The sequence below is a fragment of the Vulpes vulpes genome, chromosome 11 (genome assembly GCF_048418805.1).
Source record: "Vulpes vulpes isolate BD-2025 chromosome 11, VulVul3, whole genome shotgun sequence".
Taxonomy (NCBI): Eukaryota; Metazoa; Chordata; class Mammalia; order Carnivora; family Canidae; genus Vulpes; species Vulpes vulpes.
This window is the reverse complement of record NC_132790.1, coordinates 81,794,614-81,820,232: the sequence shown is the minus strand read 5'-3', so window position 1 is coordinate 81,820,232 and position 25,619 is coordinate 81,794,614. Positions and strand designations below refer to the sequence as shown.

At 42.4% G+C, this 25,619-nt stretch overlaps 1 pseudogene; it reads left to right on the top strand.

Annotated features, from left to right (window-relative positions):
- Positions 1-2,086: 2,086 nt before the first annotated feature.
- LOC112932553 (large ribosomal subunit protein eL8 pseudogene) lies at positions 2,087-3,270 on the top strand (annotated as a pseudogene).
- Positions 3,271-25,619: the final 22,349 nt, after the last annotated feature.

Here is a 25,619-nt window from a genome sequence, read left to right as displayed (position 1 = left end):
ATGGGAAAGTTTGGGAAAGTTTTTGTTTTTAACCCAAGGATGGAGAAGGCACAGGAGCGAGCCACGGTGTTCTGGATAAGTGCTCCCTGCACAGGACCCCCACAGAGTCACAGGGAGCCAGAGTCTCTCAGAGGCTCTATTCCCACTTTATCCTTTTCATTTGTTTATAACCCACCTCATTCCACCAAGGATTCCATGGGGTAAAAGCTACTCCTGAGGGGTCTCCGTGCACAGCCAGATCCCTGTCCTCCTCAAGCCAGTGTGATCACGGATCTTGAGGACATCCACCCACTGTGGGCATTTCAGTGCATCCTCTCAATGCATCCTCAAAACAGCCCTGCAGCCAGGGGGGCCAGATCCTCCCTTACAGAGGGGGAAACGAAATTCAGAAAGCCAAGATTATCCAGAAGCAGAGGAGCTTTCTTCCCCAGCCTAAGCCCATCTTCCCTGCACGATGCCATTATACCTGTCATCTTTATTCTGGAAACAAATGAGTAATTGTGGTCATCAGCATTGATGAAGCAGAGAAGGAAAGCATCTACACCTACCTGTGGGCAAATAAACGCCACTCATCCATGTAGCTGCAGAAGCGGGCCTTGACTGAATGGAAAAAGATTTATATGATGGAAGGAAGAAATTTTTATAGAGTTAGTGGGCTGAAAAATTAAAGAACCATGAAGTCTAGAATTTTCTTCTCTGAGGTAGTTAGAATGGCTGGCGTCATGCCTGGACAGATCAGGGCCTTGAGAGTAAAGGAACCATAAAAACATCCACTGCAGGCTCTTTGCTTTACAGGTGGGGAAACCAAGGTAGAATCAAAGACTGGGCCCCATAACCAGTACAAGGCTCTCTTCTTGACAGTACGTCCCAGAAGCCGCCAAACAAGCCCATAGTAGACCCTCAGAGTCCATAGTGGGGTTCAGGTGAAGTAGTATCAATTAGCAGGATTAAAACAGGAGGTGGTAATAATAATTGTTATGGAACAGAGGGCTGTTAAGTCTGGGATCAGACTGGGAGGTGCAGGATGGGTGAGGAGGGGAAATGTGCAGGATGGATTGGCACCCTGCAATACTGAGATCCACCTGGCAAGACAATCCATTTTAGTTTTGCTGTTACAACCATGATTAGTTAAAAGGGAACCTCTGCTCTGAAAAGAGAAAGAGACTCAACGGTTAAGAATTTAGCAAAGAAGATAGTTTTAAATCAGCAAAGTTATATAACTCTATAACGGTTTCAAGAAATCATCTTGAAATTTCATTAGCAAAAAATGCCTCTGAATAAGCCAACAGGAAATAAGAAGTGCAAGGAATTTCTGGAAATAGGAGTGTTTTTTTGTGTTTGTTTGTTTTTAAAGTGAAAAAAGAAGTTTTAAGGAAAAAGGAAGCCCTGACCCACATAAAGATAGGGTTTCAGTAAAACTAATTTGAGAGTTAAGAGGGAAAGTGTAAGCCTCAGCCATGGAGTGAGCTCCCAGGCCCTTGAGGGCTTTATGTGGGCTGCTGAGAACAACTGCAATCCCCGAAAAATGGGCTCAGGAAACAGAGCCAGCTTCACACTAAAAAAGAAGTTTCATTTGCTGAAAAATAACAAATCCACATGAGGCTGTCCAAAGCCCTGTTGAAGTTTACAGAGTAACTTAAAAATGGTTTCAGCACTTAATCCAGGAATATCTGCTGTTTATACCAAAGTCACAGATTCTCCCTAAAGCTCTGCTTTGTGACTTTTTATCCTGAATAACTGTTTCTCTCATTCAGTCATAAAAATGGGAGGGACCGTGTCATTTTTTTTCTCAGCAAATGTTTTTGACAGCTTGCTCTATGGCAGGCCCTGAATACAGTGCTGCTATCACGTCAGACTCTTACTGCCTCTTGCTTGGACTGAATACCATTTCTGAATGTCTAATATCAAAATGCAGAGTCCATTGTGTGTTGATGAGCCTTCTATAAAATGTTGAGAGTTTTCCACCTTCAAATACTATAAGTACTATGCAAGCTTAAGGAGGCCACTGCTCATTCCTAATGAGAATCTTCTGTTTATGATTCATGGATTAAACCCTTATAAATGGCTTCATGTACATGCCTAAAATATGCGGATCCACAGGACGTCAGAGTATTCATGTAAGTATGTATCTGCTCGTGAGAAAGTGTGTGTGGGAGGGAAGGACAGAGTAGAAATTGTTTTCATTTTAAAAAGCTAGAGGGGCAAGAAGCAACTATGCATATACACCATTAAAGAAATGAGTGCAGCTCTCTCCTCCAGCCATCCATGTGCCAGAAGGAAAGAAGGCTAAGGGGAAGAAGGTGGCCCTGGCCCCTGCTGTCATGAAGAATCAGGAAGCCAAGAAGGTGATCAATCCTCTGTTTGAGGGAAGGCCAAGAATTCTGGCATCAGACAAGACATCCAGCCCAAAAGGGACCTCACCCGCCTTGTTAAATGGCCTCGTTACATCAGGCTGCTGTCGCAAAGAGCTATTCACTATAAACGTCTAAAAGTGTCTCCTGCAGGGGCCCCTGGGTGGTTCAGTGGTTGAACGTCTGTCTTTGGCTCAGGTCGTGATCCCGGGGTCCCAGGATCAAGTCCTGCACTGGGGTCCCTGCAGGGAACCTGCTTCTCCCTAGTCCTATGTCTCTGCCTCCCCCTCTGAGTTTCTCATGAATAAATAAATAAAATTTTTAAAATAAATAAATAAATAAAAGTGCCTCCTGTGAGTAACCAATTCACCCAGGCCTTGGACGGCCAAACAGCTACTCAACTGCTTAAGCTGACCCACAGATACAAACCAGAGACAAAGCAAGAGAAGCAGCAGAGATTGTTGGCTCTGGATGAAAAAAAAAAAAGCTGCTAGCAAAGGGGATGTCTCCACTCAGAGGCCTCCTGTCCTTCAAGCTGGGGTTAATACTGTCACCACCTTAGTGAAAAACAAGAAGGCTCAGCTGGTAGTGATCGCACATGATGTAGGTCCCATGGAGCTGCTTGTCCTCCTCCCTGCCCTGTGTCATCAGATGGGGTTTCCTGCTACATTATCAGGGGAGGGCCAGGCTGGGGCATCTGGTCCACAGGAAGACCTGTACCACTGTCACCTTCACACGAGTTAACTCGGAAGACAAAGGAGCTCTGGCTAAGCAGGTGGGAGATGTCAGGACCAATGACGACAGATGTGAGGAGATCTGCTGTCACTGGGGAAGCATCATCCTCCGTCCAAAGTCGGTGGCTTGCATTGCCAAGGTCAAAAAGGCAAAGGCTAAAGAACTGGCCACCAAACTGGGCTAAGTGTACACTGTTGAGTTTTCTGTACATAAAAGCAATTAAAAGTTATCTTTCAAAAAAGAAGTGAATGTACATAAGGCGTAATGAGGGGAGAAGCCAGTGCATTTCCAAATTGTCAGTCCTTTAGCTCTTGAAAACATTACTCTTTAAAGGGAAACCATGGGCTGGTGTTTGTTCTCTCAGTAATTACATTCTTCTTCTTCTTCTTCTTCTTCTTCTTCTTCTTTTTTTTTTTTTTTTAATTTCAGTGATTTTTAAAAGCCAATTCAAACCTTTTTATTTTTTTATTTTTTTAAAGATTTTGTTTATTTATCTGACAGAGAGAGAGAGCGCCAGAGACCACAAGCCGGCAGAGTGGCAGAGGGAGAGGGAAAAGAAGACTCCCCACTGAGCAGGAACCCCCGCCCCCGGATACGGGGGCTCCATTCCAGGACCCTAGGATCATGACCTGAGATAAAGGCAGATGCTTAATCGACTGAGCCACCCTGGAGGCCTTCAAACCTTTTTAAAAATCACTTTTATCCTTTTATTTAAAAAACCATTTTATCCTTTTATAAAAATATTTATTTAAAAAATCTTTATTATTCAAATGCTTGTTACTTTAGTGATTATTAAACTGGGAGAAAGAGTCCCTTGCTGTTGGCATGGAGGCATCCCCACCATCACATCATGCAGTGCTAAGCCCTAGTTGAAAAGGCCTTAGAGAAGTCACCTCAGCCCAGATGCCCAAATGTTTTTCATGAGAAAGTTTTCTCCAGACAAGGTGTCCCTTTCTGACCAACTTCACATTGTGCCCACTGGGTGAGCAGAAGCCTGTGTACTAGAGGTGCTCTGAGTGAGGAGCACCCTGAAGACCCCTTCCTGCCCCCTCCCTGGCCTGTCCCCACAGCTTGCTTCTTGCCTTCATGGGAAGAAGCAACCAGAAACATTGGCCCTACTACTCAAATACCCTATATTGTGTGAAATTAATGAATATCACTTCTGTTTTTGCCAAGATGCCTATGTGAAGCTGGAGTTTTCAACAATAATTCTAATGAAAACTATGGGCCAGAAAATGTTGAAGTCCAGTTTGTATTATTCTGTCAAATAGAGAAGCCAAACAAGCAAACCTGTATCCAGGTAATATTCTGTATCCAACAAGGAAATCTGCAATTTCATTATATCATTTAGGATGCTTTGGCTTGCAAGTAAAATGAAACTCAACTAACAGAAGCTTAAGCAACAAGGGAATTTATTATTTCCTACAACCAACCCAGATCTAGGGCTGATTAATTCCACAACTAAATGACATCATCCAGAACCCAGGTTCTTATCCATCTTTAAGGCCCTTGTGTCCTCCTCAGCTGTCGGTTTGCTCCCTTCATGGTCATAAGACAGTGGCCACAAACTCTGGGCAACAGATCCTCATATCAGAAGCAGAAGGTGATTATCTTTTCTCACAGGTTCAGGGATGTGTAGATGGTAAAATCAGAACCTTTGAGGGCTTAGTTGTGAATGTGGAGCAGAGGGGAGTATCACACACACACACACACACACACGCACAGGTTGGATAGAGCCATGTGGGCTGCTGGAAACCATCTTGTAATCGATTTTGCGGTGAGTGCATATTTGAGAATGACCTGAATATTCAGAGGAGAGAAGGACCAAGCCAAGAGGCAGGTGGAACTGGAAACAAATGTTATGCTGAAGCCACGTACGCCCTTGGCCTTTATAGTTACGTGAGCCAATAAATTCCCTGTTTGACAGGACTATTCAGGGAGAATTTTCTGTCACCCACAACACACAGACTTCATTCATACACCTTACTTGTATAATTTTTCCAATCCTAGACTAATCTTCCAATTTTGTTTTGCTTTTTAAAAATACTTCAAGTTGAGACATTCTATAATATACGTGGCCAGTATTGTGTAAAAGTGACAAGGTCATAATGAACAAAGATAGAAATAGTCATAGATGAGAGGAGTCTAAGGAGACATGAGAACTAAATGCAATGTAGTATCCTGGCTTGGATACCTGGAACAGAAAAAGGATATTAGTGGGAAAACTAGGGAAATCCAAAGAAAGTCTGTAGCTTCGTGCATAGTAGTACACCTATGTCAGTTTCTTAGTTTGGACAAATGTGCTGCGGTTATGTAAGGGGTTAACATCAGAGGAAGCTGAGTGATAGGTATATGGCGACTCTACTATCGTCACAACTTCTCGGTAAATCTAAAATTATTCCAAAATAAAAACTTTAGACAAATATATTATTGGTCACTAATATTTCAAGGTCTAGTGAACACTGAACTAGTCTGACTTTTTCAAGTCACAGATGGGAAGGTTAAACAACAAAGAGATTGGGACTTGCCTGTGGCACCTGGAGATTTGTGTCAGAGCTGAGCCTTGGACTCAGGTTGCATCATCCAGCCACACAACCACCCTGCAGCCTGGGGACCTGGGACATCACTCAAAGGAATTAGTTTCCATGGTAACGGCTCTTCTCTAAGCATACTAAATTCCCCTCCAGCTCTCCATATTAGCTCTGGACTATTACATTTCAAAGTCCATTTTTCACATTAATAAATTACACAATTATAGCAGTCCAGGAATGAGCTATAACACCATGCAAAAGGAATTTGTACCAGAAATTTAAACTACCATATGGTCAATGGATTAACATTAACCATAAATAGAAACCATCACATTCTGTGGTACCTGCCAACCACATTTGTATGAAATTAGTGTTTTCTGAAAAGCAATACAACGAAAAATGTTAACCCAAACTACAACATTTCCAAAGACAGATATTGAAGGAGCTGTATCTCAAATAACTTAGGTGAGAGTGAACATGGCATTCTGGAAAAATCCATGTTACATGACTCAAAAAGTTGTTCTAGTGATGGCAGACACTGATATCAAAGATGCATTTGTAAAATTTGTAAAATTGGACAGAATGTGTCTCAAGGAAAAAGTGGAAATTCACATTCCTCCCTGTAGAGTTTAATGACACAACCTCAGGATGAAACACTTTGAGTAAAAGGGAAATACCCCTAATCCACCTGCTTTCCTCCAAAATCACAGCAATCTCCCCCTCCCGTGATGTTTCTGTCATCCACACCCCACTACTCGGAGCTAGGTCCAGAGTCGGTCACCAATGTTGGTTCCCTTCTCTTCTTGTTTTCCCCACCCAATAATTATTCCTCTTCCATCCTGTGAGCACTGGCCCTTGGGCAAAGCCCAGGCATCCGCTGGAATGCTGATCCCAGAATGTCAGAACCCAAGGGATCCCTGAGAAACATGGACCAAAGTATGCTAATTAACACCCTTCCCTATAATTGCTGGTGACTATTGGAATTATCTGATAAAAGTTATGACAGTATTTCCCCTTCGTTGGCACAGAGATGACTTAGGAGGCACATCATGAGAGAAGAAAGCCACAATTTCTGTGTTGGCTACAGTGTCCCCCATTAGCTAATGGTTATATGACAGAAGATAAAAAATGATCTCGACAGGCAGGAATAATGAGCCCCAAATTACAAAATGTAATTTAGAAAGAATGTAGGCAGTGCCCTACAGTTAGGTTCCAAAAAGTGCCTTGCAGAGGCCCAGGAGGCAGCGTGTGACGCCAGCAAGAGCGGAGGCCAGGGTCTGGGAGTGCCCGGTCCCAGCTGAGCCTCTGACCAGCTGGCCATGCTTGGACAAATTGCTAGCTTCAGGGAATGCAGCTTTCTCAGCTGGAAAATAAGAAAGTCAAACGAAATGGTCTTTCGCGTACTTCCCAGATGTGAAGCGATTCTTTGCCAACAGTAGGAAGATGACTCAGTGAATTGTGGTGCGTCCCCACGATAGAGTATCATGCAGCTGTTCTGGGTCCCATGTTTCCAGAGAGTATTTGATAACATGAAGAAAGCACTTGTGACATGAGGGGAAAAAATAAATAAATATGGGTTGTGGTTCTTATTTTGCAAAAAGAAACAAAGATTCCTCAGAGGAAAAAAACAAGACTAGAAGGGAGTACAAAAAGTATCAAAAGTGCTTGCTACGAGTAGTTTAGTTTTTGTTATTCAGAGCTCTTAAAGCTGTGTTGATCATCAGAAAGGTAGTAAATACTTGATTAAAAAATACTCCAACGTTAGACAGAACATGGAAGACTCCTAACTCTGGGAAACAAACTAGGGGTGATGGAAGGGGAGGAGGGCGGGGGGTGGGGGTGACTGGTTGGCGGGCACTGAGGGGGGCACTTGACGGGATGAGCACTGGGTGTTATTCTGTATGTTGGCAAATTGAACACCAATAAAATATAAATTTATTATTTAAAAAATACTCCAATGTTACACAGGTATATACAGGAAAAATTAAAGTTTCTCCTCTTTTTCCTCCTGCTGCCACACCCTAGGTGTAACCTATATTAACAGAGGAAATAAATCAGACTTCGCTGTGTTTATTTTTTTTTATTTTATTTATTTATTTATAAGAGACTCAGAGAGAGGTAGAGAGAGAAGCAGGCTCCCTGTGGGGAATCTGAGGCAGAACTTGATCCCAGGACCCCAGGATCACGACCTGAGCAAATGGTAGATGCTCAACCACTGAGCCACCCAGGTGCTCCAGACTTCACTGTGTTTAAAGCTTAATTTGCTAGAAGCAACCTTTGTTTCAAGCAGTCTACAAAGAGAAAGCTAGGAACATGGGTGGTTTTCATTTTCTTCATTGTAAACCTTAGGAAGAGAGTTTCTATGAAATAATTAGAATAAAAGTAAAAATGAGGATAAGAATAGAAATAATAAATCCAGGTATTAGCACTTTTGTAAATGGTTTTAATAAAAGTCTAGTAATCAGTTTTATAATGACTGCAATATTTGGAGTGTTTTTATTTCTTAATGTATTTGAAGCATTTAAGAAAGTCTGGTATAATGGATTTAAAATATGATTTAGAATATGACAAATGTTTAGAGGATTAAGTATTTTCCATCAGTGGGAAAATGACTGGGGCAATTTAATTTGTGAGTCAATGAGTTTTGATTTATAACTGTGTAAGTGCTGTGTGGATATGCAAAGAAATATAGAGCAGTTAAAGTTAATGGAATGTTAGTCATTTGAGAAATTTGGAACATTGACAAATGAACCATTAAACAAAGTATAAAAGTACTAATTCTTCTCCATCTTCAAAGCCCTCAAACATTAAAGAATTGTTCATGTACAAGCTTGGAAGCCAGGCCATACTTTGTTGAGGACCCTGTTGGCTGAGCCCATGGCTCAGGGCATGCAAAGGGAATGGCACAGGCAGTCAGCCTCCATTCCAACCTGAGGACCTCCCCCCAACCCTGCCTCTGCCAGAGCAGCACCTGAATAGGAGACTCAGTCCCAGTGGCCACAGATTTTCACCTGTGACCAGTAGGGTGACACCCTTTGTGGTAAGGGCTACAACAGCAGCAGAACCAGAACAGGAGCCTCTAGGGACCTCAAAGGCATCCACTGTGATGCCTGATTGCTGGCTTCTGGAATAGGTCTGAATTCTACTTCGCCATGAGGCAGGATAACACACAAGTAAACACAAATTAACAACTTGGACACTTCTCTGTTTATCCTGGAAGGGTAGACCCCAGGAGGAGAAAAAAGATGAGTTGAGATTAGAGACCTGAGGTCTTTAACTAGGTTACTGCAAAAAGAGATATAACCTTAATTGTACCCCAAGCAGATAAAGTGGGACATATTGGTTGCATTTAAATCTGTGGTTCAGTTGGAGAGCTATTGTTCTACCTCCAAGAATCTATTCATTTTCCCCCTAGGTAGCTGTATTGCACTTCTCTTCTGGAGGAACACCTTTCCTCATTGTCAATACATTTGTTCTAGTACCTCTGACCCCTACCGCCTGTGTTAACCAATGGGAATGGGATCAGGTAATGATTTGTAAACTGCTGTGACCCTGGAGTTCCAAAGGCCACCCCTTGGAACACTAGAATGACCCCAACACAAAGAAAAACTGAGCCTGTGGTCTAAGACATGGGGAGAACAGACGCTGGACCAAGACAGTCTTGGAGCTTTTCTTGGATTTTTCAGTTACGTGAGCCAATAATTATCTTTTTGTCTTACGTCAATTTGATATGAATTTGCTGTCATTGGTTACCAAAGGAGTCCTAATTGATACAAGTAGATCTGAGAGCTTAGAATAATCCAGAAACTTCATCAGGGAGAAAGGTGAGGAATTAATTGGTTATATAATTCTGAGATGATAAGACTCTAAGACTACAAAATAACTCTCTTCAAATATCCCCTAAGTAAATGTTACTAGAAGATAAATTTCCACTCAATAGGTAGATGAACTTGCAAATAACTAAAGTTGTCCAACAAAGGGACCAACTCTTTCAGATGAAGGTGAACCCTCCATTAGAGGAACAATCCAGTCCAGGATGGATGACCGCCTGACAAGGATGTTGGCAGTGAGATTCCTTCACTGGGTGGGAAGTGTGAATCTCAAATGACTCTACTAACTCTAATAGTCAACAGACATTAAGAGTTGGAACAATCACTAGGGAAAGTGAGTGGAGGTACTGTAAAACTCTGCAGAGCCCTGGCCTGATCAGGTGCTCTGGTGCTAATTATTTGAATTGGATTTGGTCTGTAGCTCAATGCTGCATAGCCACAGAATTAATTCAAAAGTCAGAGAAATCATTGGAAATGAAAACACTGAGACCTGAACACTTCTCTCTCATAAAACATGAACTATTTAAGTAGGAATTCTATAGTTGAGTTGGTTCAGAATACTGAGTTTGCAAAGCCACTTCCTTTGATTTGGCCAAGATAAGAGTAAAACATGGAAGAGGCCATCCAGAAGTTTGGTGGGAATGGAGGATTCTGGATATACCTGCATGTTTGTGTGGCTGTGGAAGTGACTAAAGTCAGCTCAGGTCCCATATCCTATTGCCAATCTGTGATCAGTGCATCAAGACACACCTAGTGTCAGGCGCCCAGAGATTGAAATGGGCACAAACCACTACGGTTTTATTATTATGGCAGGTTGGTTATTTTCACCATATAACCTCCTTCTCTGACCTCTACCTCCTCCTCCAGGATATTACACTACAGTCACTTGGACTTTCTTTTGATTCTTCAAACACACCTAGTTCATCCCATCTTAGAACCTTGGCTCTTATTTTTCCATCTACCCAGAAAGCTCTACCTCTAGGACCAATTTCTTGGGGTTGTTCAAGTATTGCTCAAATGGCAAATCCTTGGTAAGTTCTTTCCTGACCACTAATTCAAATTAGCAACCCTATCCTCAACACATCCCTACCTAAAGAGAACCCATCCTCTGTATCACATGATCTCTTTCATTGTCTTCTTAGAACTCATTACTAGTGGAAATTGTCTTACATATTGATTTGCAGCTTGTTTATAGTCCTTCCTTTCCATTAAAGCATAAGTTCTGTGAGAGTAGGGATCTTGTCTGTTCTGTCCATTGACACATCCTCAGCTCTCACAACAATTCCAAGCACATGGTTCATCTGTCATGAAAGTTTGTTGAATGAATAAATGGTTGAGTAAACCTCCTCTTGGCCACCCTGATTTTGGAGAGATCTCCTATATAACATAATGTTTTCTGGAAGACAGAGCAAGTGAGTGACTGAAGTAGAAAGAGATTCTTTTGTTGAAAGGACTTGTCCCTGGTATGGGAACTTGCCCTTTAATTGGCTTAGTGTCCTGAGGTGACCAAGGAGGAAAGGAACACCGGACTTCATCCAGAGCCCAGCCTCCCTGGTGAGCACACCTAATATACTCTGTAAGAGGGAGCTGAGTTTATTTTTTAAAGGAGCCACTGCTCAGCAACAACTCGCCATTGGGATTTATTGCCTTTTCAATTCCTTGTCTCTCCTTTGGTCCTTGGTGAACATGAGCATAAATGGAGTCCTCCTTCCTCTACTCTGTGAAAGCCAGTGAGTCTTGGGTCAAACTCAACCCTTGAGCCTGGCTATTGTTTTTCCCTTGGTGTAGACAAATAATTACTTGCTAGTGTGTCCAATGCCTGAGAAAATTGAAAAAGGATGGCTTTTAAAGGTTGCGTGAACATCAGCAAAGCCAGGCTTGGATCGCCTTCCGAAGGACTTTGCCCCATGGTGAACTTCTTTCAGAAGGAAGAGACTTGTAATTATTTAAATGAAAGAAGGTGGGAGGAGTACTCTTTGGAATGTCATCTCACAGGCTTCCCTGAGTTGGGAGCAATTGCAGGGCACCCCAAACATATTGGCTAACACAGCTAGAGGCTTTAGCATACTGGAAAACTCTGGATACCAGGCATGGGAAAATAGGCCTCCTAAAAGGAATTTTTTAAAAAGCTTCTGGATGGAAATGGCATCTCCAGGACTGGGGTCACTATTTGGGCTAGAGGGATTGCTCAGTGACAGAGTGAGGGAGTGGATAGATAAACCCCAGGGACCATATTCATTAGAAAGGTGGCCATGGGAGGTCTAATTTTTGGCTCGAACACTAAACTGTTGAGACACCTTTTATTTCTTGGTTTGCTTTTTTAGCTGCTGGAAGCACAAGAATGTGGTCCACCCTCTGTTCATTCACTCATGTATTCATTAACCAGTATTATTCAGTAGCTGTTATGTTTCAGACACTATTTTTGAGTGACTGAAACACTAGAGATTCAATACTGAAAATGAAATAGAGTCCCTTTGCTAGTAGGGCTTACATTCTAGAGAGAAAGGCAATATTTAAGAGATACTTGCACAAGTAATTAACAACAGATATAAACTTATTTGTAGGAAAGTTCAAATGAAAAGACGGCCTCCATGCCTATTTCTTCCCTATTGGACCCTACCTGTGAAAGCCACAAGTGGTGGGGAAGATGGCAAAGGAAGGAGATGAGCACCCGACCTGAATCCCAAACTTCTTATACTCTGCACAGAAAAGAGGCTAGATCCAGGAAAGCACAGAAACCAAGGCTGTCCACACCTTTCCTCCATTTCATTTTCTGCTCAAGCCATGCTCTTTAGGCAAGTGGCTCTGGGAAGGCCACTGTTGACTCACCCTACCCTCAAACCATTTTCCCCCTCTCTGCCAACAGCTGAAAAGCCACACATGGTCTTTCTAACACAGACTTTCTCACAAGTTATGTCAGTTCAGTCCTCCAGGAAGCAGACAGCCATATGGAGTTAGCAGTGCAAGAGATTTACTTGGGGGGATGATGATGGAGGACAGGGAGGAATGAGCAGGAGTTGGCAAGGAGAGCCTTCAGACCACAGTGTACTTCTGAAAGGTGATGGGTCAAAGGAGAATTAAATAGGAAGAGCCTTGGAGCTATCCAGCCCCAAGAAAATCTTGGCCAACCCACTGGGAGCTCTAGAACAAAGATTGGCTTTTAAAGAAGTCTTGCATTGAACTAAAATTGTCAGGCCCTAATGCCCCTTTGGACACAGTCATTGGTTGTCGCCACCTGGGAGAGTGTGGCCATGGCTCAAACACAGACACGGATCCTGAGAGTACTGTAGCTGGAAGCTCCTACAGACTGGCTCCCTTCTGTAGGGGAGGTGAGTTGCACACACCTTCTACCACCACCATAACTGTCACCCAAGTCCAGCTGTGGTAGCGCTCTCACTCACAGTGTCGACTGTGATTGACAGCCGAGGAAGAGTTTCCACAAGCAGAGCCTTGGCCTCTAGGAAAGACTAGCGATGAGACTGGGAAGGTGGGCACACAGGGCACACATAGTCCCCTGGGGGGTTTAAGGAAACACCAGAAACCTTGATCAAGACTCAAATGGTGCCAGCTACAGTGGCTGAATGGACAGCTGGGGGCAGGCAATACAGGGATTGGAAGGCCTGTGAGTACTGGCCAGGGAGACAAAAAGTGGCTGGCTGCGAGGATAGCCACAGTGGACAAGCCAGTGATGGGGATGCAGGATGAGCTGTACCACATGCTCCTCACACATAGGCAGCCCAACCCACAAGTCCAACACCTTTTCCTCGGTTCCCTATGTTCTCCTCATGGGGACCCAGATACCTATCTCTATAAACACTTATCCATATCCACAGTATCAATCCTTTTGATCCTCAATCATTTATTATCTGATATTAAAGAAAAAACCTGAAACCTGTTTTGATTTAAAAAATCCAAGAGTTAAACTGAATCTATCTTAAACTGATTTTAAGTTGGATTTCTCAAATAGATGCAAATCATCATCTTAGTGGTATATTTAGTCTAATTTGGTAGTTCTCTGAAAAACTAACCCTGAACTGTGAACATCCAGTGTTAAAGGGATACACTGAAGGTTATGTTGTATCTGAGCAGTTTTCTGAACTAAATCTCTGTATCTAAGGTCCAAAATTAAATAAAATAATGTTAATCCAACAAGGGGACTCCATGCTTTCAAGTGCCCTACACATTACAAACATAAGACCTAAACATCCACTTCTTGATATGAACACCACTGAGAGCCCAATAAAAACTATTCCAAACATTTTGCTCTGTAGCCTCAAAACAAAGGTGATTGCTGATGGCTGTGAAGGTGAGGCACAGGAGGTAGGCAGTATACTTAGATCAAGAAAGACTACAGACTTACCCAACCCTTCCTCTCAGGGAGCATGAAGACAATAGATTCTTGCATAACAGAATATAATTTCCCAGTAGTGCTGAGCATCCACTTTCTCGCTTCTCTTTGTGTCCCAATGTGTGCTTCCAGATACTGTCATTAATTAGTGCTGCACTCACAGTAGTTGTATATGTATGGTGGCTAAGGAGCATTTTGCAATATTAAATAATTCACATGGCTATGAAATTGGTTGTTAGCTGAATTTATGATGTTTAAATATGTAGGCCTCTTTTTGCACTCTTGGCCTGGGCCCCACAAATGTGAAGGATAGGCCTGGACAATGGTACCCTAGTTACCAAGCAGAAATCAACAGAAGGATCCGTATAAATTGGGCCACAGCTCATGAACACATTCCCGTGATGGATCATTAGCAATGATGATAATCACAGTAGCAGTTCCTTGAATATACCAGAAGCATGAGTCCTGTACATTTTGCTCTTGTAATCAGCTCTTTGCCCCGTTCTGTGAAGTATCTTTGTGTGCTGCAGTGCAAATGCTATGAAGAGCAGCCCTCATGTGTCCAGTCTTGGCAGTCCTTTCGTTTAAAAGAGGGACCACTTCTTCTCCCCCGGCCCTTGCCCTCTCAATGCAGAGAATCTGGTCTATCTATAGGTCTGTTCTCTATAAACATCAAGGTGCCACCTTTGGTGGGCTCTGGAGCCAGGCCTGAGATAAGCTTCCCGATAGCCTCCTCACTCAGCCATAGCAGTGCTATCCCTTCTACCCAATGTCCTTGTGCGGGTATCTCTTGCTAGTGGCTGGGCTGAGCCCTGCCAGAGCACTGCTCCAGGGGCCCCTGCCTGAAGACCTAGCCCTCCCATTGGCCCCTTATTGCATGAGCAGGAATCTCTCCCACTTCTGCTCTGTATTTCCTCAGAGAGCTCCCAGGCTCAGCCCTTCCACAGAGTCCCTAGTGATCCTGGTTTCTCCTGGTTCTCAGATACCTTCAAGGACAGGGTCCTCTGGCAGCATCCTCCATCTGGCTGTCCATCTGGCTGACCAAATCCCCAGGAGTCTCTGTAGCATACAACACCCTCAGCCCAGAGAGAGCAGGTCTTTCTTTTCCCATGCCACCAGTGGGAGTGCTGAGTGGTCTCTTTCAAAATAGACATTTAGTCTGCCCCTAACATAACTCTTTCAAAATAGCCATTTTTCTCAGTTTCAAAGGAAAAGAAAGGAAAGGCCATTCTAATGTCTAATTCCACTGCATACTTTGTTATACATCTAACAAGCCACCTGACATCTCAGCACCAAAGTTCTCCATTTGCAACCTGCCTCTCACAGTTGGACACACTCAGGAGGGGAGGTCAGAGGCAACACCCACCAGACATCACACATCTCTGAGGAGAAGTCTTACAGCCTACTTCTAGAGCCATCTCAAAGGAATGCAAGGCTGCCTTCACTTGTCCAGATTGTCAGAGATAGAAGATCATGCAGCTTGATTCCCTAATTTTACACTTTAGGAAATTGGGTACATACAAGAGAAGTGACTGACCCATGTCACTCTGAAAGTTGGTGGCAGGACGGGACCTCTGACCTACAGCACTTTCCAGAAAGGCTGTAATTTCTGTTCCCAGGAGACAAGCCCATGCTTCCTCAGTAAATAGGAAGAGACTTCCAGGGCCTTTTTCATCACCCCAAAGGAGGATTGGATTGTAGCCAGGATGTGTAAGCAGAAGACATTGATCTGTCACCAACTGAGATTCTGAGCAGAACAAGTATAAGGAAAGAAGATGCTTGGGAAAATAAAAGAAGCTGTTGATAAGTAGGTGAGATACACATCTGATACAGCGATACAGCTCCCCAAAGAGAAAGATCTACAGCCCTCAGGCTAGCTGTACAGCACATTGGAGCAGTGGTTTTCAACCTTGGCAATGCACTGAAATTATCTAAGGAGCTTTAAAAAATACAGATACCTGGGCCCACTCCAAAGACTGACTTATTTTTTTCAGTACAGCCTAAGCATTAGGACTTGTAAGAACTCTCTTGATATTCTAATATGTAGCCAAGGTTGAGATCTAGTTCTTAGAAGAAAAGGCCCTGGTCCATGTCATATTGGGTTCCCCCACTTCAGAAAGAAGCAAATAATGTTTAAATAGAAAATACTCAAATTTTTTTCCCATCCTATTCTCAGTCTACACACCAGAAATTATAATTGTTCTAGCCTGAACTGTCAGATTTTCTGCTGAGGTCCTTTTCCTGGCGTCCTGCTTTCACTTCTACTACCACTGTCAGGTCTCTATACCTCAGGTTCTATAAAGTCCTTTCCAGTTCCCAAAGTCCCTTGGTATGTGGCTGTCTGAAAAATATTTAGAGTAACTACTGCTGAGAATATAATCTTAAAAAAAAAAAATCTGGGACACCTGGGTGGCTCAGTGGTTGAGCATTTGCCTTCAGCTCAGGGCATGATCCCAGAATCCCAGGATCGAGTCCCATATTGGGCTCCCTGCATGGAGCATGCTTCTCCTCTGCCTATGTCTCTGCCTCTCTCTCTCTCTCTCTCTCATGAATAAATAAATAAAATATTTAAAATCTTTCTCTTCTTATTATAGAGTAACCAATACCAGACTTGTCTTCCCACTATAAAAAAATGAAAAAATTGGACAAAATGTATGAAACAGCGGTTTCCAAATACTGGACAACAAGCAAAGCATGACTATGATCAAGCCCTACAATTGCCCTGGCTTTCTGCCAGGAGCCACTTTTCCAGGCAGTGGCATGGAAGACAAAACACAAGCCTAGCATTAAAATTTTGCCAAGTTAAGCCAAGATCAGAGTTCAGAGAGGCAGAAGCAGCTGGAATCCATGAGATAGAGTACTGGAGAGGAAAAAACTATGCAGAGAAAGAATTCCAGAAATCCACACAGGGATCGCCTTGACTCTATTGTTGCAAACTTCTGTAGATGCTCAGTGTAAAACTCCAAGAGGCTATGCAAAGAAGCACTGGGAATCTGTGTAGAACAATCTTCAAAGCTTACACACAGCTGTGAGATAGCAGAGATCCAGCCAGAGAGGAGGGGTCTCAGTGGACACCTGGGACACTCAGTAACCTAGAAGGGTTACATTTTCATAGTAGAGATAAAATATATCCAAAGTAAATCTCCCTTAACAAGATTTGCCTTAACAGTTTAAAAGCAACCATTCAAAAAATTGAGCTGATCCTAAGTTCCTTATGAGATCCTCAGTTCCAAAACAAAGTACAATATTTGTTTAAAGAGAAAAAGAGAAATCATTTACTCAAAAAGGTAGCTATGACAATGCCTAGAACCCAATAAAAAATTACTAGACATAGAAATATATAGGGAAACATGACCCATACCTAGGACAAAAAAAAAAAATCAGTCAAATAGAAACATACCCAGAAATAATAGAGATTTTGAAACAAGCAAATAGGTGTCTTAAAACAGTATTATAAATATGTTAATGTAAACAGAAATACAGAGAAAAAAATAGAAGATATAAAAGAAAACAAAAACTCCAGGAATAAAAAATACAATATCTGTAATGAAAAGTTTAGTGGATGGAATTACCAGCAGAATAAACACAGCAGAATAAAAGGCAAATGAATTTGACGATATAACAATAGAAATTTTCTAAATTGACACATAGAGAAAAAAATTTAAAAAAAAATAGAACCTGGAATCATGGAAACCATGAGTGAACTGTGGAAAGAAGTCAAGTAGTTGAGCATACGCATAAGGGTGTGGGAGCAGAAAAATATTTGGGGAAATAATGACTGTAATGTGTCCAAATTTGATAAAATTTTCAAACCACATATCTAATAAACTCAACTAATCCCAAGAAGGGCATACACATATAAAACTACATGAGGGTACATTGCTGAAAACCAAGGATAAGGAGAAAAACTTAAAGGCAAATAGAGAAAAAAAGAGACATACAACATAAAGGAACCAAAATGAGAATTACCATAGATTTATCCTCAGAAAGAATGCAAGCAAGAAGACAATGCAGTGACATCTTTAAAATGCTAAGAGGAGGTTCTCCAGGGTGGTTTAGTTGGTTAAGCCTCCAACTCTTGATTTGGGCTCCAGTCATGATCTCAGGGTCATGAGATTGAGCCACATGTAGGGCTCTATGCTCAGCAGGGAGTCTGTTCTCTCCACCCCCCACCCCTCCCCGCCCCCGCCTTCTCCTCTCCCTTCTCTCTCTCTCTCCCTCTCTCTCAAATAAATAAATAAATCTTTAAAAATAAAATGCTGAAAGGAAAAAAATTAATCTAGAATTCTATAAGAAGTGAAAATATACTTCAAAACTGAAAATGAAGTAAAGATGTTTTCAGACAACAAAAGCTGAAAGAATTCATTATAAACAGACCTATTCTACAACATAATATTTCTTGCAAATACAAATGGAAAAATTTTATAAATATGAATAGAACTTTTTCAAACTGAAGAAAAAATATTCTGATGGAATCTTGTACCTACATAAGGGAATGAAATATGCCAGATACAGTAAATCAGTGAATAAATATGTAAGATTTTTCCCTTTAAAAATGTATTTAAAAGATATCTGTTCAAAGAAAAAAGTAGTATAATTATATTAAGGGATTTATAACAGAAGTAAAATATGTGATAACAATAGAACAAAGGATTATTTATTGTTGTAAAGTTCTATAATACACAGAAGTAATATAATAGTATTTAAATGTACCCGTACCTCTTTTAAAAGATTTTATTTCTTTATTCATGAGAGACACACAGAGAGAGGCAGAGACATAGGCAGAGGGAGAAGCATGCAGGGAACCTGACATGGGACTCAATCCCTGGACCTTGGTATCACACCCTGAGCCAAAGGCAGATGCTCAACTGTTGAGCCACTAAGGTGTCCCTAAAGGTACACATATGTTTTAAACCTATTGTTATTTTATTTAAAAATAAAACAAAGACACTTAGCTAAAAACTAAAAGTGGAGATAAAACAAAGTACAGCTCAATTAAAAAAAACAAACAGACTCAACGATATGATGTTTTAAAGGACCTCACCTTAATCATTAAGACACAGAAAAGGAAAAGTTAAAAGTAAAAAGAACTTTTATAGAAAATGATACTCCATGCTAACACTAATTATAAGAAGGTATCTACTATTAGATAGTAGATACTTTATTAGGTAAAGTAGACTTTCATTAAAAGAATATTACCAAAGATAAAGATGAATATTTCGTTGTGATAAGAGTCGATTCACCAAGAGGACATGACAATCCTAGACATGTATATACCTAACAACAAAACTTCAAAATGCATGAATCATAAAATGGAACTGGAAAGAGAAATAGATTTTATCCATAATTATAGTTGGATATTTCAACACTCCTCTCATTAATTTATGGAACAAGTAGACAGAAAACCAGCTAGTATATAAGAGATTTGAACAATAATCAACCAACATGATCTTATTAACATTTATAGAACACTCTACCAAAAACAGTAGACCACATATTCTTTTCTTTTTTTTTTTTTCACATATTCTTTTCAAATGCAGAGGGAACATTGACCAAGATAGACCATATTCTGGGCCATAAAACAAATATCAATATATAAAAATATTGGATTATATGTTCGCTGCCCACTCAAAATTAAATTAGAAGTCAACAACAAAAAGATATCTAGAAAAGAAATCCCCAGATATTTTGAAATTAAAGAAAAAAACTTCTTAATAATCTATGGGTCAAAGAAATCATGACAACATCTCAAAGTGGATGAAAATGAATACAAAACATATCAAAATTTACATAATGCAATTAGAGCGTACTGAGAGAAAAACTAATAGCCTTATATGGTTTTTTTTTTTGCCTTATATGTTTATATTAGAAAATAAAAAAGTTCTAGAAGCACACAAAGACTTGTACACCCAAGTTTAAAACACCTTTGTTTATAATAGACAAATACTATAAACATCCTAAATGTCCATGGACAAATGAGTGGATAAACTTATGTGGCATATCCACACAACAGGATACTACTTAATAATAAAAAAAGGACAAACTACTGCTAAACACACACACACACACACACACACACACACACACACACATCCACAATGAATCTCAAGAGCATCATTCTAAAAGAAATCATACTTGGAGGAGTACATACTTTACAAGTCATTTTATATAAAACACTAAAAAAGATAAATTTCACCTACCAGCTACAAAGTAGATCAGTGGTTGCCTGCGGGTAGGATGGTCAAAAGGAGGACTAGTAGTACAGGTTACATAATTTTCAGGGCCTAGTGTGAAATGAAAACAGGGAACCCCTTATTCAAAGAGTGAATATTTCAAGGCAGTGTCCTCAGAGCGGTAAAGCAAGTACGTGGGCCCCACTGAGGATGAGCCCCCATGTGATAGCACTGCTTGCACACCCATGAAACCAACCCCAGGTTCAAGGGCACTCTCTTTGTGGAGACGCAAATGTCCTATATCTTGATTTGGGTGCTGGTTACACATTTGTGTACATTTGCCAAAACATATCAAATTGAGGTTAAAATGGCATGAATTCCCAAGACAATGGAGGAGAACAAAACTGCAAAACCTGTGATTTTCTGTCTCTACCAACCTACTAAAAAGAACCCTTTTGTGTTCAGATTTCAACCATGCCCTCTCTAGAAACTTCCCAGAACCTCCTCACCTTCAGCCATTGCTTTATTCATCAGATCTCTGCTTATGGTCATTATACGAGGAGCAGAGATGCAAAGATTTTTTAAAAAGACAATTTCAGCTCTCAAAGAATAGTCTAGCTAGGCTGTACAATATAGTGGACTTTACATGTGGCTAAATTGCATCAGCAAAAACTAAATAAAATAAAGAATTCAGTTCCTTATTCACACTAGCCACATTGCAAATGCTTAATAGCCACCTGTGGCTGGTGGTGATTGGACAGCAGAGAACATCTTCCTTCATTGCAGAAAGTTCAGTTGGATTGTGCTGGGCATGGAGACAGGCAGGGAGAGATAGACATAAATTAGATAGTTCCACATTTCTCCTGGTTTTAAATACTTGCTGACACCATGGTCTTTTGCTTTCTATAACCTACAAACCAGAAGCAGCCCCGTAACCAGGTGAGGTGGTTTCAGGAGATTTGGGGACTTTCTGCCTTGGAAAGTCTGCTTTTTTGCAAATGTGAGCTCAGCTTGCCTTTCTGGGCTAAAACCCTCCTAGAAAGCTCTGGCTCAGTATTTCTCTAGTCCATTACAGTTTACCCAAGTATTTGCTGTTGCTCCTGGTACCCCGGGTGAGAGCATCAGTCCAGAGGCTCTCAACCCTCTGGCAACCTGTCCTCCCAATAGCTAGAGGGACGAGCTTGCCCACTGGCTTCAGCTACACTGGATCTGAGATTTGGGTGGGGGAGGGTAGATTAATGGCTCCGGAAGAAAAGGGTCATTTTCTGCCCACCCTCCACCTTCAGAGTTGGTACCTTTCTCTCTGTCTCTGTCTCTGTCTCTCTCTCCTTTCCTGATGAGAATAACTTGTCTATTTTGAACCCCATCTGCTGCATGAATCCGCTCTGCAGCATGCCCATCAAGGTGTTACCAGCTGCTATTTGAAGTCCCTCTGGTGATGAGGAGTGCGCATTACCCCACCCACCCACCCACCACAACAGCCCATTCTGTCATTAGGTCGCATTCTTTCCTCAATGGAGTCAGACAGAAGGTGACTATGGGGTCCCCACCCATTGCTCCCAGTTCACTGATTCCTTCTGCTTTTGGAAGTTCGTGGTATCTGTGAAGAGGACTCCAGGTCCCCTATCCAGTCTTAGTCTCTCCTACCAAAGGGGCTGCCCACTGTGGGAGACCCTAGCATGGCCAGCTCTTGCACTCTTTGTTCTAGGAAGTGCTTGTAAATAAATGTTCTCAGTGGCCCCCACAGAATCACTGATCTGGAGCCTCATTTAAAGTCTTCTCTTGTTGGTGACATCAACAAAAAAATCATTAAAAATCCACCTCTGTATCCTGGCAAAACCATTATTAAAGATGCAAATCACTTAGGGTTCTCTGTATAAACCTTACATGAGACATTTATTTTTAAATTAAGCTGTTCTTAAAAATGGTCCCCAAAATGCTTCCTCCTTTATTATGAGAACTCTGTGGGTGTGTGTCTGCTATTTATTTATTTAGCCTAGCCCATCAAGCCCTCTGGGGCTCTGAGCCAACTCTGACTTTGCCCCTCCTTTGCAGCCAGCCCTTCTCTTACCTGATGCTGTGTCCTGAGTGACACTTTCGTGGCTGTGCTGCTACCTCAGCTTGTCTAGGGAACCTCGCAAGGACGCCTCAGTGAGAATGGGGACAGAGGAATCTACTTCTGTCCATCCTCCCAGCTCTGTTTCCTCCGACCTCAGCCCTCCTCTTCACTGGTCCCCTGCAAGGGACATTGCAGGGGCTACAGGACCCGGACACACGTGATGGAGACAAGAAAAAGTGAGTCAACTGACAGCAAAGTCGCACTCCAGGTTTCTGAAATGTGTTTTGAAAAGAGGGGGAGTGGCTTTGTAGGCGGGCCTAATTGAAGGAGTCCTTAAAAAAGATTGTCACTGGGGCACCTGGGTGGCTCAGTGATTGAGCATCTGCCTTTGGCTCAGGTTGTGATCCCAGCATTGGGCTCTCTCCCTCTGCCTATGTCTCTGCCTCTCTCTTTGTGTCTCTCATGAATGAGTAAATAAAATCCTTTAAAAAATAAGAAATAAAAAGATTGCCATCAAAAATGTTTTAATTATTAGCTCTATTTCAAAGTATCATTTCATCCAACAGAATGGCTTTCCTAAGGGTTTTTCTCCCTCTTCATTAGTTTCACATCCTAAATCCAGAGGAACCAGCCTGGACATGCACTCCTGGCCCGCCCTCCCCAGGGATACCCCAGCTCCCTCCTCCCCAGGCATATGCCCCCTCCCCGCTCTCCAGGTGTACCCAAGTAAAGAGCCCTAGCTTTCCCTTGGAGCCTCTTGGGCTCTCACACTTGCACTATGCGGCAGCCTGTGGAACATTCATTCTCAGTTGTCCCTGGAGATGGGCAGGACCCATCCATAAGCCCTGGGGGCCCAATGTGTTTCAGAATCCAAAACGTTCTGGATTTTAGATAGATCATCTAGCGCCTATTCCCCATCCTGTGTAAAACCCCAGTGGAGCCCGGAGGCAGTACTCAACAGTCAATTGCATCAATATTTCTGCACCAAAACATTTCCACTACCCAGGATAAAGATGAAAAAGAGCTTCAGGTCAACTCAGGTCCGGTTGTGCTGCCAAATGAGATTTTTAAAAGCTTAAAGCTTTCAGGGGGGCTGGCAGGCTCAATCAGGAAGGAGAGCATGCCACTGTTGATCTGTGGGTTTTAAATTCAAGCCGCACGCTGGTTGTAGAGATTACTTAAAAATAAGATCCTAAAAAAAAAAAAAAAAAAAAAAAAATTAGTAGTTTTCAGAACTGTTTTTCCTTTTGGAATTGCAGATAAGGGATGATAGATCTGCTTGACCTCTCCTTTCTCTTCTTTTTATTGTTTGAGGTAATTTCCAAGCTAATCTGCCACAAAGAGATTCCTACTGTGTTTGTGGGCAAAGTTTGAAAGGCAGTTAATAAATAGTGATGAAATCCTTATGCTCAGCTCAAATTTAAATAGAAAAAAAAAATCTGTTTCGCCTGGGCAAACCCCTTTCACAATGACCCAACATCTGCCCATCTATCATCATGTGGGTTGCCCAATTTGTCTTCAGAGGACCAAACCATCTGCCACCTTGCAGCCCGGCTACCTTGCACCTGCACCATCCAGATGGCCACCTTTTCTTCCAAAGCAATCAATCTCCTCCTTAAACTCCCCTGACTTCCAGAGTCCTTGTGTGTCAATCATGGAGTTAAGGGGTAGTTTCCTCCTCTAAAGAAAGGTGATAGGGACTAATCATCTGAGGGCCACTCACAGACTCCTCTTAAATAGAATTCAGTGTAGTCACAGGAAATCTCTTGATGAATTGCAGGGAAAGTTCCTGGAGGGCTTTGCTCAAGATATACCAGGCCGCTGCTTTCAAGTTGACCACAATGCAGCTTTTTTCTCTGCCCCACACCCACTTTTCACTGAGCCTCCTCTTACTAAATCCACACAATTCCCACGCCCCTCCCTCTGACCTCCCCTAGCAGGTGGGGATATTGTTTTAAAGAGATCTGGATGTGAGTGCTCATATTTCTGCAGCTTGTCACCCAGGAGTTGGCCACCTGGAGGGTCCTGCACCCTCAGCCATTGTAATGGCTCTGACACCCATCTTATGATAGTATCTTCTAGTGACCTCAGGTCTCTTCCTCTCTCCTGGTCTGCTGGTTCTAATTCCTGCTCCCACTGAATTTCACGTCTCTTGTCGCTTGCCTCTGAGTGTGGTCAGTGGTATGTTAACTCAGACAAGCACCTGTCATGTCTGATGCTGCTAGCAAAACACCTTCCACTAAAGAGTCAGAGACAGGTGAGGTCTACACTGCAGGCCCAACCACCAGATAGCTTAAAAGACACTATTTGACATCTTGGACCCAGCTTCCTGCCTCTCTGCAAACCCTCCCTTCTCCACCTGGCCTCCCGACATGCTCCATCTCAAAACCCTACTCATTTGAATGTACAGAGCAATTTCGTTCCCTTTGCTGCAGAGTGGCTGAAATCGATCGATCGGGCCTAACTCAGCCCAGGCCAAACCATGTGAGCCCTACCACACTGGCCACCAGTGGGCTTCCCTTGGATGGGCACCTGCACATTCTGTCTATGGTCAGACGTGGGGTATGTGTGCCCCTGGGATCTGATCCTGAGTCTGGGTGTATTTGTGTTCCCCTATCTGTGTCCTGTGAGGATGTCCAGCTGTAATAAATCATAGCTAGCTGACACTGAGTGCTCAGTCTGGGTCAGGCCGTGTTCCCCATACCTTATGTATAATTGTGACAATCTGACAACATTATCCTTTTATTATGATCCTTGTCACAGGCAAGAGACCCAATGGAAAAGTTAAACAATGTTATCGTGTGCTCAAGTATCTGGGTATCTCTGAGCTTGGGGTTACCTTATGCATCTGTGTATGTGTGTTACATAATCGTGTTACATCCGTGTTTGTGTGTGTGTGTGTGTGTGTGTGTGTGTGTAGCTCAAGAAACCCTGTAACCTCATCCTGATCCCTTGCTCACCTCAGGATTGATCTCTCTCCTGCTCTGGTCCTGGGAAGGATTAGTGCCTGAAGCGATGAGCCTTGGTGTATGGCCCAGGAACAGTGATAAGGAAAGGGACACCTGTCCCCGTGTGTAACATGATTTAGCCCAGGCGGCTTATCTGCTCTTTCAACAGGACCAGTGTTGCATGTCACCTGTGAATCCTTTAGTGGGAACTAGGGGAGAGGTCCTATAAGTGGCCAGGGGTCTGGGTACTTCTCTCTCTGTCCTGATCCTGCCAAGCTCAATTCTGGGTGGACCAAGGGCGATGGGGTCCAGCTGCCATTCAGAGAGACAACAGGTCGGATGTCCTAGCAGTATCAGTTTGACTCACAGAGGACTGTTATAAAACAGTGACGGCAGATGAGGCTTATCCTTTTTTAGGATACGAGTGAAAAGCCACCTCTCTAAGAAGGTTTAAGCATTTCCTAACTCAGTCAGATACTGAAGGGCTATTTCCACTGAACTGAACATCTTACAAACACCATGAGTAATCCTGCTACAGCAGGGTGAGGGTAGCTTGTTGCAGGTGTCCCCTATTTACAGATGGGCTCATGAGACTCAGAGAGGCTAAGGGATCCATCCAAGGACACACAGCTGGTGGCAGGTCC